A 13,870-nucleotide genomic window follows, 5' to 3' on the forward strand; every position below is an offset into this window, starting at 1 on the left:
AATTTTACAAGTAATATGCTCACTGTGAAGAATTAAAACAACACAGAAGTGTACAAAGTAAAATATAGAAATCCTTTCCCACAATGTACCTCTGCATTGACTTTGACACACTTCTACATTTTAAGATGCCTGGTATCACACTATCATGCTCTTCAGTGAACATCTTTGTGTGTGGGCAGTACACACTTGATTATCTTTTCAAAATTCCAGTGGGGAATCGGTGGGCCAGAATTTATGAACACTTATATTTTGGTCACTCATTGAAATATACAAGTTGTGGTTTTATTTTAAGCCATGGTATGCAGTGAGAGGTGAAGATGCAGTGCAAATAGGCCCCGCATTGCTAGTGGCAGTTTAATGAATACAATCTTAGAGAAAACAGTTTGTTGACATGTATCCGGAGACTTAAAAATGTTCACACTTTGTGAATCAGAATGATTCCACCTATAGGAGTCTAACCCACACAAATTAATAAATGAAAAAGTAATATTTAGGGATCCCTGGGTGGCGCAGCGGTTTGGCGCCTGCCTTTGGCCCAGGGCACGATCCTGGAGACCCGGGATCGAATCCCACGTCGGGCTCCCGGTGCATGGAGCCTGCTTCTCCCTCTGACTATGTCTCTGCCTCTCTCTCTCTCTCTCTCTCTCTCTCTCTCTCTGTGTGACTATCATAAATAAATAAAAATTTAAAAAAAAAGAAAAAGTAATATTTAGCATCATGAGAGCCAAACTTTGGGCATAACTTAAATATCTTCCAATAAGAGAATGGTTAAATAATAACTAGGAAAAAAAATGACAGACATCTTTTTTGTGGGAATACTATATGGTCATTAAAAGTGATGGTTATGAAGACTAGTAACCTGGAAATGCTTAGAATGTGAAGTCTAATGAAAAAAAAGTTCACACAGTTACATGTATAGGTGATTATAATTGTGTAAAAAGAAACCATAAAGAGATAGTAGCAGAATGATGTCAATGGTTATATTACAGTGTTGGGATTAGGGTGGTTTTTGTTTTTCATTCTTTCTGTAATGTGGTTTATTTTTATAGCAAAAATTATATTTATTTAAAGGCCAGAAAATGGATGGAAATTGTCAGAGAACTCTGCTTCCTTTCTCCTCTCTGGATTTGAGTTTCATTTTCTGTAAAAGAAGGAGTTAGACTAGGAAGGACTGCTAACTCATCCCAGTTCTGATGTTGTATATTCTCTGATAGAAGCAGGTGGCTTTTTCTGTTACAGATTTGAAGCCAAAAGTCAGTCTTCACACCAAAAAACGGATAGATCAGACAAGAACCTGTTTTGTAACCATTAGCTTAAGCTATGATTGCATATGTCAAAGTCTTCATTTTCATTCAAAGAAGAATGTTATTTAAATCTATGTAGATGCATGCTTAGGCTCAGTGTTTTCATGGGGAGTAGGGGGCCCCAGAATTGGCAGTCCTGGGACTAGATGTTGAGCAGTCACTTCCTGGCCCATCCCAACATTGAGGGGCTGTGTCTAGGGAATGAGGTCCCTCATTCCCCCTCCTATGACCCAGGATGCCAGTGGTGTGTGCGGCAGCTCTCCCAAGGCCATACTGGCCCACTCCTCTGCAGTGCAGGGCCTGAATGGAAACTGTTTCCCCTCCTTGGTGGAGGGCTCCTTTTAGGTAAGAATTAGGTTTTTATCCCTGATATCTGAACTATAAATGAATGAATGAATGAATGAATGGGAGATAGAGTGAAGAAGACCCATCAAATGGGAGGCTGAGGAATTCAGTGAGCCTTTGAAATAAGTGAGGCTAGCAGTCAGAAGAAGCATGTGGTGAGTTCATGGATTTAGAGTATTGAGAGAGAGAGAGAGAGAGAGAGAGAGTGTGTGTGTGTGTGTGTGTGTGTGTGGTATGTTTGGAAAGGGGCAAGGCTGGAATACCTCTCTGCTGGCACAGCCTTCGTCAGAGCCCCAAAAAGGGCTGAGTGGGCTCTGACTCAGCTCTGTGACTCACTCTCTGCATTGCCGTCTCCATGCTCTGGGCACATCCTCTGGACCATTTCAGCCCAGCTTCTAGTGGAGGAGGGCGAGATATGGGCCAGCACCTCCAGATGACTCAGTCCTGCTGAGCTAGAAGGAAGGGGCCAAAGCCCCACTATATCCTGCACCCTCATCACCACCCCTGCCTCTCCAGGGGTTCCCATGCAGCCCAGATCTCATGCACAGATTATGGCTGTTCCACTAAGGTCCCCACCCAGGCATTACCCACCCACATCCCCACACCTCCCTGCTTCAACTGCCACAATTTCATCTGAAGTCAGCCTATAAGGAGGCTTGTAAGACTCTTCCACACCACCTAACTGCCATTGTATTCTTTACTTCTCATAAAACTTTTCAGTTTACAAGATAGTTTTGCATCCCTTTTCTCAACTGATTCTCTCTGAGACCTACAAAGCCTGGCAAGGTCGCAAATTATCACCATTGTGCAGGGAAGGACATGGAAAGCCAAAGTGAAGGACATAATAGAAGGAAGAGTGAAGGGCATGGAGATGGTAAACAGAGGCATGCTGAGGAAAAGACAGAGCCTGCAAAGGAACTGAAAGGCATTTGGGTGGACAGTGGGCTGGGGAGGAGGGATGATGCTGGCTGGTTTGTGACACAACAAGAAATGTGGCTGCATGGGGGCAGAAGACAGACAAGGTATTTCGACTTTATCTGAGACCAGTGGGAAAGCATTGAGGGTTTTTAAGCAAGGGACCCTGAATGTGGTGTGGCAGGGACTTGGAGCAGGGCAAGCTAGGAGGCTGTCTGCTGTGGAGGTGAGAGCTGGTGGTCTGCCTGTGGACAGCAGCTTCTGGGATGATGTCACCCCTGAGTAAATTGTATATGCTGATTTCTACGGTAAAGGGCCAGAGCTCTCAATAGATGGTGACTGGAACAGGGCAGTAGATGAGGAGGCTCAAGGAAGAGGGAGGAATACTACGGACCCCAACACTTAAGAGCTGAGCAAAGGCAGGTACGGCCCCTGTGGCAGTACTTTCACAGGAGGAGCACATGGTGTAATGTTAGGGCACCTGCCCACCAGTGCCCTCCATTCTTACGGCCAAGACGCTGTGAAAGAGACAGGTTACTCTTGTCTCATAGAGGTTCACAGGTGAAATGACCTGAGCGGACCTCTCATTCTTCCCCGTGTCATGATCCTTCTGCCACCCAATGCTGGGCTGCATGGGTCACCACCCAGGAAGTAAGAACACAGCCTTTGCAGGCAGCCAGGAAGTGGCTTCTCAGAAGAGTTCCCAGAACAGCCAGTGGGCTCTAGCTGCAGGCTCTGAAAAGGGGCTGGGTTCCTTGAGCCCTTTTAACCCTGGAGATTTCGGGAAGGATAAGGTTTCCAGATAAAATATGGGATGCCCAGTTGAATTTGAATTTCAAATAAATAACACATAATTTTTAGTGTAAGTATTTGTCAAACATTCCTGGGGGTAGGGGTGGGCGGCGCCTGGGTGGTGCAGTTGGTTAAGCCCCTGACTCTTGATTTTGGCTCAGGTCAGGAGATTGAGCCCTGCATTGGGCTCTGTGCTCAGCGTGGAGTCTGCTCAAGATAGTCTTTCCCGGGATCCCTGGGTGGCGCAGCGGTTTAGCGCCTGCCTTTGGCCAAGGGCGCGATCCTGGAGACCCGGGATCGAATCCCACGTCAGGCTCCCGGTGCATGGAGCCTGCTTCTCCCTCTGCCTGTGTCTCTGCCTCTCTCTCTCTCTCTCTGACTATCATAAATAAATAAAAATTAAAAAAAAAAAGATAGTCTTTCCCTCTGCCCCTCCCCCTGCTCTCTCTCTCTCAAAATAAATAAATAAAATCTTTAAAAATATTCCATGGGATATACTTATATTTTTAAAGTATTTGATTCTTATCTGAAATTCAAGTCTAACTGGATGTCTGTCCTATTTTCTTACTTGCTAAATTTGGCAACCGTTGGGGGTGCCTCACTGCCACTGCATACCAGGGCCTTGGGGATTTTCCTCTGCCTGAGACCACGTTAAGAACAACTTCTGTATCCCTAAGCCTGCCTGGGGCTTAGGTCACCTGAGGAGATAAGCTCTGTCCCCAGTAGCCTCCAGCTTCTGGCTCAGCCTAGCCACTATGGCTTCCCACCTGGTTGGACATCCTGCTGCTTCCGATCATGGGACCTAATAAATGAGGTACCAGGGCTGTCCTTTGGTCAGCAGCATTTGCCAGGGTGTCACATCCCGGCCCAGGAGGTGGCCCGGTATGTAAGCTCTGCCCTGGGTCTAGGGGATGAAGGTAGGAGGTCAAGGTTGGGGGGATGTTTCAGAGGCTTCCTGATAGGAAACCCCACACCTGGCCTGGGCTCCACAGAGTTGAGGGGCTGTCACATGTCTGACCTCATTTGACCCTCACCATGTCCTTGTCAAGTGAGCAAGGAGGGTACTTGAAGCTGCCTTCTTTATAGATGAGGAAATGGGCTGAGAGATTAAGTCTGCCCAGAGAGTTCAGGCTCCTCTTAGCATAGAGCAAAGTGATCAGCCAGGCTGCTGCTTCAAGAAGTATGAGAGTTGGGGACACCTGGGTGGCTCAGTGGTTGAGTGTCTACCTTTGGCTCAGAGCATGGTCCCAGGGTCCTGGGATTGAGTCCTGCACTGGGCTTCCTGTGGGGAGCCTGCTTCTCCCTCTCCCTATGTTTCTGCCTCTCTCTCTGTCTCTCATGAATAAATAAATAAAATCTTAAAAAAAAAAAAAAAAACAAAGTATGGGAGTTGGCACTCTTGGTGAAGTTCTTCCATTTTCACGGTAGGGGGCAGACCTGAGGCCATGCTCTAAGAACTAGAAGGACAAGGCCACAGCCCTACTCTGGCCCTAAGCACAAAAGGCAGGCTGGCAGCTCTCACTGAAGAGCTTGGAGGGCTTCCTTAGGACATATCTATACCCCTTCCTGGGCATGCAGTGGGCAGCGGAGAAGACCTCCCTGAGGCAGCAGGATGGGTGCTGAGTACTGTGAGTGAGGATGTGGGTCAGTCACATCAGAGTCTCAGTGAATGTTGAGCCAGACTTTGAAGGAGGAAGACACAATGGTGTGTGTGGCTGAAACTGCATATGTGAGGAGTTGTATGTATTTATTCGAGAAATATTTTCTGAGCATCCACTGCATGCCAGACACCATTCTAGATCCTGGGGATACTAAAGGATAGAATAGATGTGCACACACAGATGCCTCACAGATTGTTCTCTCTTGTTGTGAGTTGTTTTGACCTCAGCAAATGTAATGAGAAATTGAGCCCCTTTACCAGCTTCCAGAAAAAATCCTTGTCTACCAAACATGGGTGGGGGGCTTGTTTTACTGAAGATTTCCTGCAACAGGGCAAGAAAGATGTTTCATTGTGTGAAATCTTCTCCCAAGGCCCCCTTTGGTCCTGCAGCTCCCTGGCCCTATACCTCCCTCCCTCTGCCTCCCAACCCTAGCTTTCCATCTGGCCAGCCTTTCTCCAGCATTTCACACAGACCCCAGTCTTGGGAGGGAAGGCTTTTTGTCTCTTTTCTGTCTCACTGTTTGGCCTTGAAGGACATGGCCTCAATCTGCAGGGGCCCCTGCTTTCTGACGTAGAGATGTTGTCTCTATCCCATTTCCATTCCACTTCTCAGAATTATTCCAAGTGAAATGAGCTTATATATGGAAAGACTTCCTCAGATCTCTAGCACTGTGGGTCACGTCAGCCAGAGACACACTTGATGGCATCTTGCTCAGTGTTAGATCAGCCTGGGGAAGACCAGGCCCTCGTGTTTTCTAAACTCAGGAGATGATTGTCCTTATGGGAGTAAAGGTTCCCTTTATTTTAGATTAGATGGGGTTTAGCACCTTGTTCTCACTCTTGTTAATAAAATAAAAAAATAAACACACACTACCATCAAAAGAACATTGACAGCCTGTGTTTATGTGTTTGTGTTGTGTCTGTCACTAAAGCAGCAACTGCAATGTAGATTTTTAACAAAATGAGTTTTCCCTCAGTGCTGGGGAGTATGATAATTAAGAAAAAAAAGGAGAGCAGATTCTTCTACTGTGTCTTTTCAATCCTGCTTTCTCTTCCTTTTCTTCTTTTCTCTTTCTCCCTTAAAACAGAGGTGTTGACCTGTCTGTTAATATGACCTTGGGGAACACCTGGGTGGCTCAGGAGCCTGCTTCTCTCTCTGCCGATGTCTCTGCCTCTCTCTTTTTGTCTCTCATGAATAAATAAATTAAATCTTAAAAAAAAAAAATTGACCTTGGCCATCTCTGACAAGGCCAAGGTAGATAAACTGGATTCCAAGAGTGCTGGTGCTCACACTGCAAAGGCTCCAACTGGGGAGCCCGGCAAATGCTCTCCTTCCTTCTGCTGTTGCTGGGGGTTTTAGCCACTTGTCTATCCTGCCCTCCCCTCAGAGGTCTGCAGTGTGATCTGGACCCTGAATGTGGTGCCTCTAGTGAGCAATGTGAGCCCCATATTGGGTGTAGAGGTTACTAAAAAAAAAAAAAGTTTGGTCTATTGGCTGAAAGTAACAGGAACCATTCTAATTAGCATGAGCCCCCAGGGGTAAGGTGTTAGCTCACAGAAGCTGACTGTGGAGCAGAGAAGGAACAACTGGGTTCCGGGAGTGGACACCCTTGGGACTTGCCTTCCCCTCTTGGGTGTTGGTTCATCCACAGCTCTCAGGGCTGTGCCAGAGAGAAAAGAGAGAGATCTTCCCACCAGCTTCAGGTAGGAGGCTCCAGCAAACAGTGACATATCATTTTTCAGTTGTTGGATTTCAAAAATGTTAAACTTCGATAATCTCAACTATTGGTGAAAGGATGAGGAAATGGGGACATTAATGCTCTGCTACCCTGCTGGAGGGCGGTATAGGTTGTCCCAGCCACTCTGGAGGGAAATGTGGCACTATGTATTATTATTATTTTAAATGTGGGTACTATTGATCTGATGGTGCCACTTCCCAAAAATCCAGATTAGTAAATCTCACACATGTGCATAAGGAAATAAATGCAAGGATGTTTCTTGAAATGCTATTTGTAGAACAAAAATAGGAATAACTTAAATGTCCATCTAAAGATGGACTGTGGTATATTTTATACTCCAAAAATGGTGCCAGACACCATTCTATATCCTGGGGATACTAAAGGATAGAATAGATGTGCACACACGGATGCCTCACAGATTGTTCTCTCTTGCTTGTGAGTTGATTGTTTTGTTGAAATATGTACTGACATAAATCCCTAAGACATCTTAGCAAATAAGAAAAGTAACTTGCAGAATGATGCATATAACATGGCATCACTCAAGCATAAATGAAAATGAAAATAAGACCTCGAAATAATAATAGATATGTGTATTTGTATGTTTTTTTTCACATATATTTCAAACTGTATCCAAATGCTTACAAAAAAGTGATGAGGAACTAAGATTAGGGTGGAAATTGAAGGAAACTGTCAGGTTTGAAGTTTTTCAATGATAGCATATTAGTGTATAATTTATTTAAAATTAAAATTGAAGAGGAAAGAATGATGGAAGCATCCTAATTGGTGTAACTTGGATCATGTGATTATTCCTAGACCAATCAGTGGCCAAGGGGCTCCTAGGGTTCTGTGATGCGCCCCAGCTGGGGTGTTCACCCCTGTGAATACTGGGACAATACTCATGATTGACAGTTCCTTCTATAATTACATATTGTAGTGGGAAAGAGCCCATTCCCTCAAAGAAGGGAGATGCTGTTCTTTTCTTTCTTTTTTTTTTTTTTTTGGAAGGGAGGTGCTGTTCTGGGCAGACAGAATGGTAAATCTCTGTAGTGAAAGCATTTGGGCCAGCATCATCTATATGGATTCATGTATGTGCCATCAAAGACTGAAATGCTTCATTCAATATATTTCTATTACAGTGTGGAATAAGGATTTGTATTCTCACTGCTATATTTCCAGAACTCGTGAAAGTTCAGGTTATATAGTAGTTGCTTGGCTTAGCAGATATTGGTTGAATAGAGATACCACTATTATCATCTATGATTATTTTAATAGTAATCTACAAATGGACCAGCTGACAGAGACAACTTCCCCCAAATGCTCTCAGTAGGGACAGAGGGAAAAAGGAAAAAGAAGTCAAATTGCCAGCTCAGGACTCCTCCCAAGGCCAGGGAGTCACCAGGACACACACCTGGGACAGTTTGGCAAGGACCTGACAGAGGCAGGGGGTTGTTCAGGGGGAATGTCTGCAGCCCAGGCACTCATCCTTCTCATGGTTAAATTGTGTTTCCTTTCCAGGCTACTCACTTTGCAAATGCTCTCTTAGCCTGTGTTATAGCCTCACCAGGTGTGGAAGATGGGGGCCACAGTAGAAGAGAAGATGGCAAAATGGCTTGGTTACCCAGGGTGGTCATCTGAATGGTCACCTTAAGTCATCTGAATTCTTTCCTTATCTGCAAAGTGTGAATGATATCATAAAGAATCTCTCCCTTAGCCAGTGGTAAACATGTCCCTCCATTATCCATTGGTAAACATAGAGGCATCAGCTGAAACCCTGAGAGGTCTTGTTTTCCTGAGAGAGCCCACCATGGTGAAAGGAGTCCCAAGGATTGAGCCTTGGGGGGTGCCCCCAGCAGGGAAGGAAGGACTTGTAAAGGACACAGTGAAGGAGGAATAGGTGGTCTCAGGGGAAGAATAACCAGGAGCTTAAGGTCAGGAAAGCTAATGATGCAGAGGGTTCCAGAAAGGGGGCACCAGCAGTGTTATCACTGGTGCTGTCAGAAGGAGGCCTCTCTATCAAGAAAATGCTTCCAGAAAACAAATGAGTGAGGCTGGAAGCCAGCCTGCAGAAGTGGCAAGAAGGAAATGGCTTCCAGTTCTCTTATCCCCACTTCCCAAGACTGGGTAGTCCTTCCCCTTCTTCCATTCTCCTCCTGGGTGCTGGCTCTGCCTGAGGAAAAAGCTGGTCGCCCCAGGTCTGCAGGCATGGAAGACTCAGCTCCAAGCCTCAGGCCTGACCCAGCCCTCATTACCCCCTCTGCAAGAGAACTGGATCCTGCTGGGTCCTGCACTCACCCCACCCCTCTATTCCAAATAGCCTGAGATGCTGCCTGGAAGGGGGTGACCAGCTAGAATCCTTCTTCCCAGCCTGGCCTCCCTGGGCCCAGTGGCAAATGAGCTTCCTTTAGCCAGGTCCAGAGTGTGTCTGCTCCAGGACCCCTCTGTGTCTTGGGCATGTGTTTACTCTCTTTGGGTCTTTCCCCGGCCAAGTAGGTACCCCCAAGCCCCGTGCCTCTTCTGCTACAGTTTCCAGAATGCCTCTCACCTGAGCACTTTTCCTGAGTGGAGAAATAGGATGATCTTAAGACAGAGCAAAGTATTATATAAACATCTACATAAATGTATAATTTATAAATGGTATAATATACATATGTCTATATGTTTTATATTTGGGGATTGAGACTTTACCATAGAGATAAAATTTTGTATCCCTCCCCCACCTTTTTTTCACAGAATGCCAAATCAGAATCATTTTTCCAGGTCATAGAAAACGTGTGAAGGCATTTTAATTAAGGCCAGGAGAGACCAGCATGGAAATCAGTGTGTATTTGTAGGCAAAGGAGGAGGTGTGAGTGGAAAAAGAGGCTTAGAGATGCAGGGTGATAGGTCAGGCAAGAGCCCAAGTGGAGCCTGAGCTGGGAGAGAGGGCACCAGGGCAGTTAGAGCTGGAGGTGTCCTGGATCAGGAGGTAGACTGCCCCTGCTTTCACTCTCACTCCTGAGCTTCGGGACCCCCTACAGACCGGCAGTGAGTCCACATTCTTCAGCTTTGGTGGATTTTCTGGTTGGAGAATCATGAGAATTTAAAGTGTTGCCACTAAACAGATCTAGTTGCTGACCATTTGAATCTTGGGCTGAATTTGGCTTGGCTGAGTCTTCCATAAGAAACCAATGGGAGCTGGAGGTGTGCATATCTGGTTGAAACTAGAAACCCAAGCCAGGCAATTTATTAACTAAGCAGATCCCAGGACACATGTTCAAATGCCTGTCCTTCACTCCCCAGTGCTCTGTCCCCTCATCAGCCCTGTCATCACTGATCACCTCATCATCCCACAGCTGAGATTCTGCACCAATAAACACCTACCTCCACCTCCACCTTTTGCTATGGTCATTACCCAGCATTTGATGAGTATCATTCATTCTGTCAACAAATATTTATTGAGCATCTACTGTGTGCCAGACACTATATTATGCTGGTGTTACAAGACATATCCTTGTCCTTAAGAGGGTTGCAACTAAACAGAAACTAGCTCAAGGGACAAAAGGGATCACCAAAACTTTGGCTGGGTAATAGACCCCTCTCTGAACTGATGACAGCTTTATACACCTCCCCAGAAAAACAACATGCTTGGAAATTTGCCTACTGTTCAAGGTGGCAGATTCCCTGGAAGCCCATTTACCTTTTTTTAAAGATTGTATTTATTTATTCATGAGAGACAGAGAGAGAGAGAGAGAGAGGCAGAGACACAGGCAGGGAGAGAAGCAGGCTCCATGCAGGGAGCCCGATGTGGGACTCAATCTCGGGACCCCAAGATCACGCCCTGGGTCGAAGGCAGACAGTCAACCGCTGAGCCACCCAGGCATCCCCCATTTATGATTTAAACATCTTTGTTCCCCAAGTTGTAAATGGTTTATCTGATTTAAACTTCTCATTCTGGGGATCCCTGGGTGGCGCAGCGGTTTAGCGCCTGCCTTTGGCCCAGGGCATGATCCTGGAGACCCGGGATCGAATCCCACATCAGGCTCCCGGTGCATGGAGCCTGCTTCTCCCTCTGCCTATGTCTCTGCGCCTCTCTCTCTCTCTCTCCGTGACTATCATAAATAAATAATTAATTAAAAAATTTCAACTTTCCTAATTTAAAAAATTTAAATTGGCTGTAGAGTCCATTCTTCAAAAAAAATAAAAATAAAAAAAAATAAACTTCTCATTCTGTAGATGGGGAGACTCAGACCTAGAGAGAGAAATTACTTGTCCAGGGTCATGTGGTGGGTTAGGGACTGAGTCAGCCTTTGATGCCCGGACCACTGGCTCCCCAAGCACTGCTCCACCAGGCTTCTTCTGCCTTCCCTGTTGGCTGGGAGAACCTGGCTGGAGAGGGGTCCCGGGCCAGTTCCCTTTTCAGCTGTCAAACCTGGGGCTGCCCAGCCTACAGGCCTCCTTTTCCACCACTTTACTGCCCCCTCAGGGATGTAGGCCAGTGGTCAGGAGTCCCTTGAACAGTTGCTCTGACCCTGACTACCTGACTGGTTCCTCCCAGACGTCAGGGGAAATGTTCTGCAGAGAACAGGATGTGTTTTCCTGCAAAATCATTTGTCTCACAAGATGATTTGCATACTGGTAGGGATACAAATGTCATTCCCTGCCCATTTCCTCCCTAGGGAGAAGTGTTCCCATCACAGCTTTCCCCTTGAAGGACAAGCCCAACCCCAGCCCCAGTGGACAACTTCCTGCTGGAGGGATTCATACATTAGCAAGTGCTCCCAGAAGTAAGGAGTCTCCTTTCTTGCCTTCTCCCTCACCCCACTAGGCTAGAGGGGGCTCTAGTCTCTAGTTTGACAGACGGTCTGCTCCTTGATCCCCAGGACCCTAGGCATCTACCTTGTTCTTTAGAACACTTTCTTGCAGATAAATTACTGAAAATTCAGCTACTGGAAGGGAGGCTTGAGGTGATGTTAGGTCAAATATAGTAACACATACTTAGTGCTTATTACACGCCAGACATTGCTCTAAGCAACTTAACTGTAAATTCATGGGATCTTCACAGCAACCTAATGAGCTTGGTTCTATTATTTTTTTCCATTGTCCATATGAGAAATCAAAGTTCCAAGAGGTTAAATAACTTGCCCAAGGTCACAAAGCTGGTGAGCAACACAACCAGAATTTAAACACAGCCAATCTGCCTCCTAAATTGAGACTTTAAATACTATGTTATAAGAGGGAGAATTAGAAGGTTGAAGGTCTATCTAACCCTGGAAGGCTGTGCTGTAGTCTAGAAGCACTGACATGGAGTTAGGTTCTCCTATGATTTGATATCAGCTACCTGGCTATCCCTCCCTGCCTTCTACCACTATGATCCACTGCCTAAACAGTCTGTGAACATGCCCCAGCTGGTCCATACATATTGTTTCCTCTACCCGGATACCACTTCCTCATTTCTGTCTGAAATATCTCTTTTTCTACTGAGAACCTCTAAAAAACCCCTCCAACATCTGTAGACTGAGGTGGGTGGTCTCCTTATTTTATTATTATTTTTTTTTTTTAGAGTGGCTCTCATCATTTTGCCTTCCAATTATTGGCTAAGTCTCTTTTGCTCCTAGACTTCACTCCAAAGGGCTAGATGTCTGTCATTCATTTCAGAATCCTCAGCACTAAACCTAGCAATTGATATGTGGTAAATACTCAGCAGATGTCTGTTATGTATAGTGAACAAAGTATGTTACAAAATAATATGCACAGGGGATCCCTGGGTGGCTCGGTGGTTTGGCGCCTGCCTTCGGCCCAGGGCATGATCCTGGAGTCCCGGGATTGGGCTCCCTGCATGGAGCCTGCTTCTCCCTCTGCCTGTGTCTCTGCCTATCTCTCTCTGTGTGTATCTCTAATGAATAAATAAATAAAATCTTAAAGAATATATGCACAGTATACTAAATATTGTATTATGTTTACTCTAAATATATCACCACCCAGATCAATCCCAAATGTTAACAATGATTTTCACAGAATTTGGGGGTTACAGGTGGTTTTTATTTTTTTGCATGTCTGTATTTTCCAAAATTTCTGTACTGATCATGTATTACCTTAATAATACAAAAGGAAAAATAAATTATTTGGAAAGTATTTTTGAATGGATAAAGCTAATATTTATTGAGTATTTATCACATAAACTGAGAGCTATATACAAAGATTAAGAGCCATACATGTACTGATTCTAATATAACAGTCCTCTTTGATAAGTACTATTGGCATAATTACCATTTTACAGATGAGAAAACTGAGATCAAGAGTTGAGCCCAGCCAAGTGCCCCCACATATTATTATTATAACAGTTTTAGTGAGGTATAATTCACATTCTATACAACTCACCCATTTAAGCTGTATGATTCAATGGCTTTTAGTATATTCACAGATATATACAGCCATCACCACAATTTTAGAACATTTTTATCACCTCAAAAAAGAAGCTCTGTACCCTTTAGCTAACTCCCCCCACTCACCCCAGCCCTAAGAATACATGAATCTACTCTCTGTCTCTATAGATTTATTTGCCTATTCTGGACATTGCATATAAATAGAATCATATATGTCATTTTTGTGACTTGGTTCTTTCACTCAGTGTAATTGCTTCAAGATTCATCTATATTATAGTTTGTATCAGTACTTCATTCCTTTTTAGAGCCAAATAATATTCCAGTATACAGATATATATATATACTACATTTTATTTATCCATTTACCAGTTGATAGACATTTCAGCATGTACATTGTGACTATTAGGAATAATACTGAACATTGGTGTACAAGTTTTTGTATGGACACATGTTTTCATCTCTCTTGGGCATATACCTAGGAGTGGAATTGCTGGGTCATATGCTAACTATATGCTAACTGTTTAAGGAATGATAATATAATCATCATTTCTTTTTGTTTTTTAAGATTTATTTATTTATTTGAGAGAGAGCAGAGGGGGAGGGGTTGGGGAGGAGCAGAGCGATGGGGAGAGAGGAACTCAAGCAGACTCTGCTGAGTGCAGAACCCCACACAGGGTTCCATCCTATGATCCATGAGATCATGACTGGAGCTGAAACGAAGAGTCTGACTCTTAACCAATGGTGAGACCCAGG

General features: G+C 44.8%; 1 protein-coding gene across 2 annotated transcripts in view; it reads left to right on the top strand.

Annotated features, from left to right (window-relative positions):
- Positions 1-13,870, top strand: part of SLC4A1AP (solute carrier family 4 member 1 adaptor protein) — an 80,649-nt gene that overhangs the window by 45,913 nt on the left and 20,866 nt on the right. The window contains exon 15 of one of the 2 annotated variants that reach the window (XR_008664708.1): positions 8,271-12,842. The exons of the other annotated variant lie outside the window; for it this stretch is intronic. The gene's annotated coding sequence lies outside the window, so the exon portion shown is untranslated. Of the gene's footprint in view, positions 1-8,270; positions 12,843-13,870 lie in introns of those variants that run through there. 2 annotated transcript variants of the gene reach the window in all.

The sequence above is a fragment of the Nyctereutes procyonoides genome, unplaced genomic scaffold (assembly GCF_905146905.1).
Source record: "Nyctereutes procyonoides isolate TBG_1078 unplaced genomic scaffold, NYPRO_anot_genome, whole genome shotgun sequence".
NCBI classification, from domain to species: domain Eukaryota; kingdom Metazoa; phylum Chordata; class Mammalia; order Carnivora; family Canidae; genus Nyctereutes; species Nyctereutes procyonoides.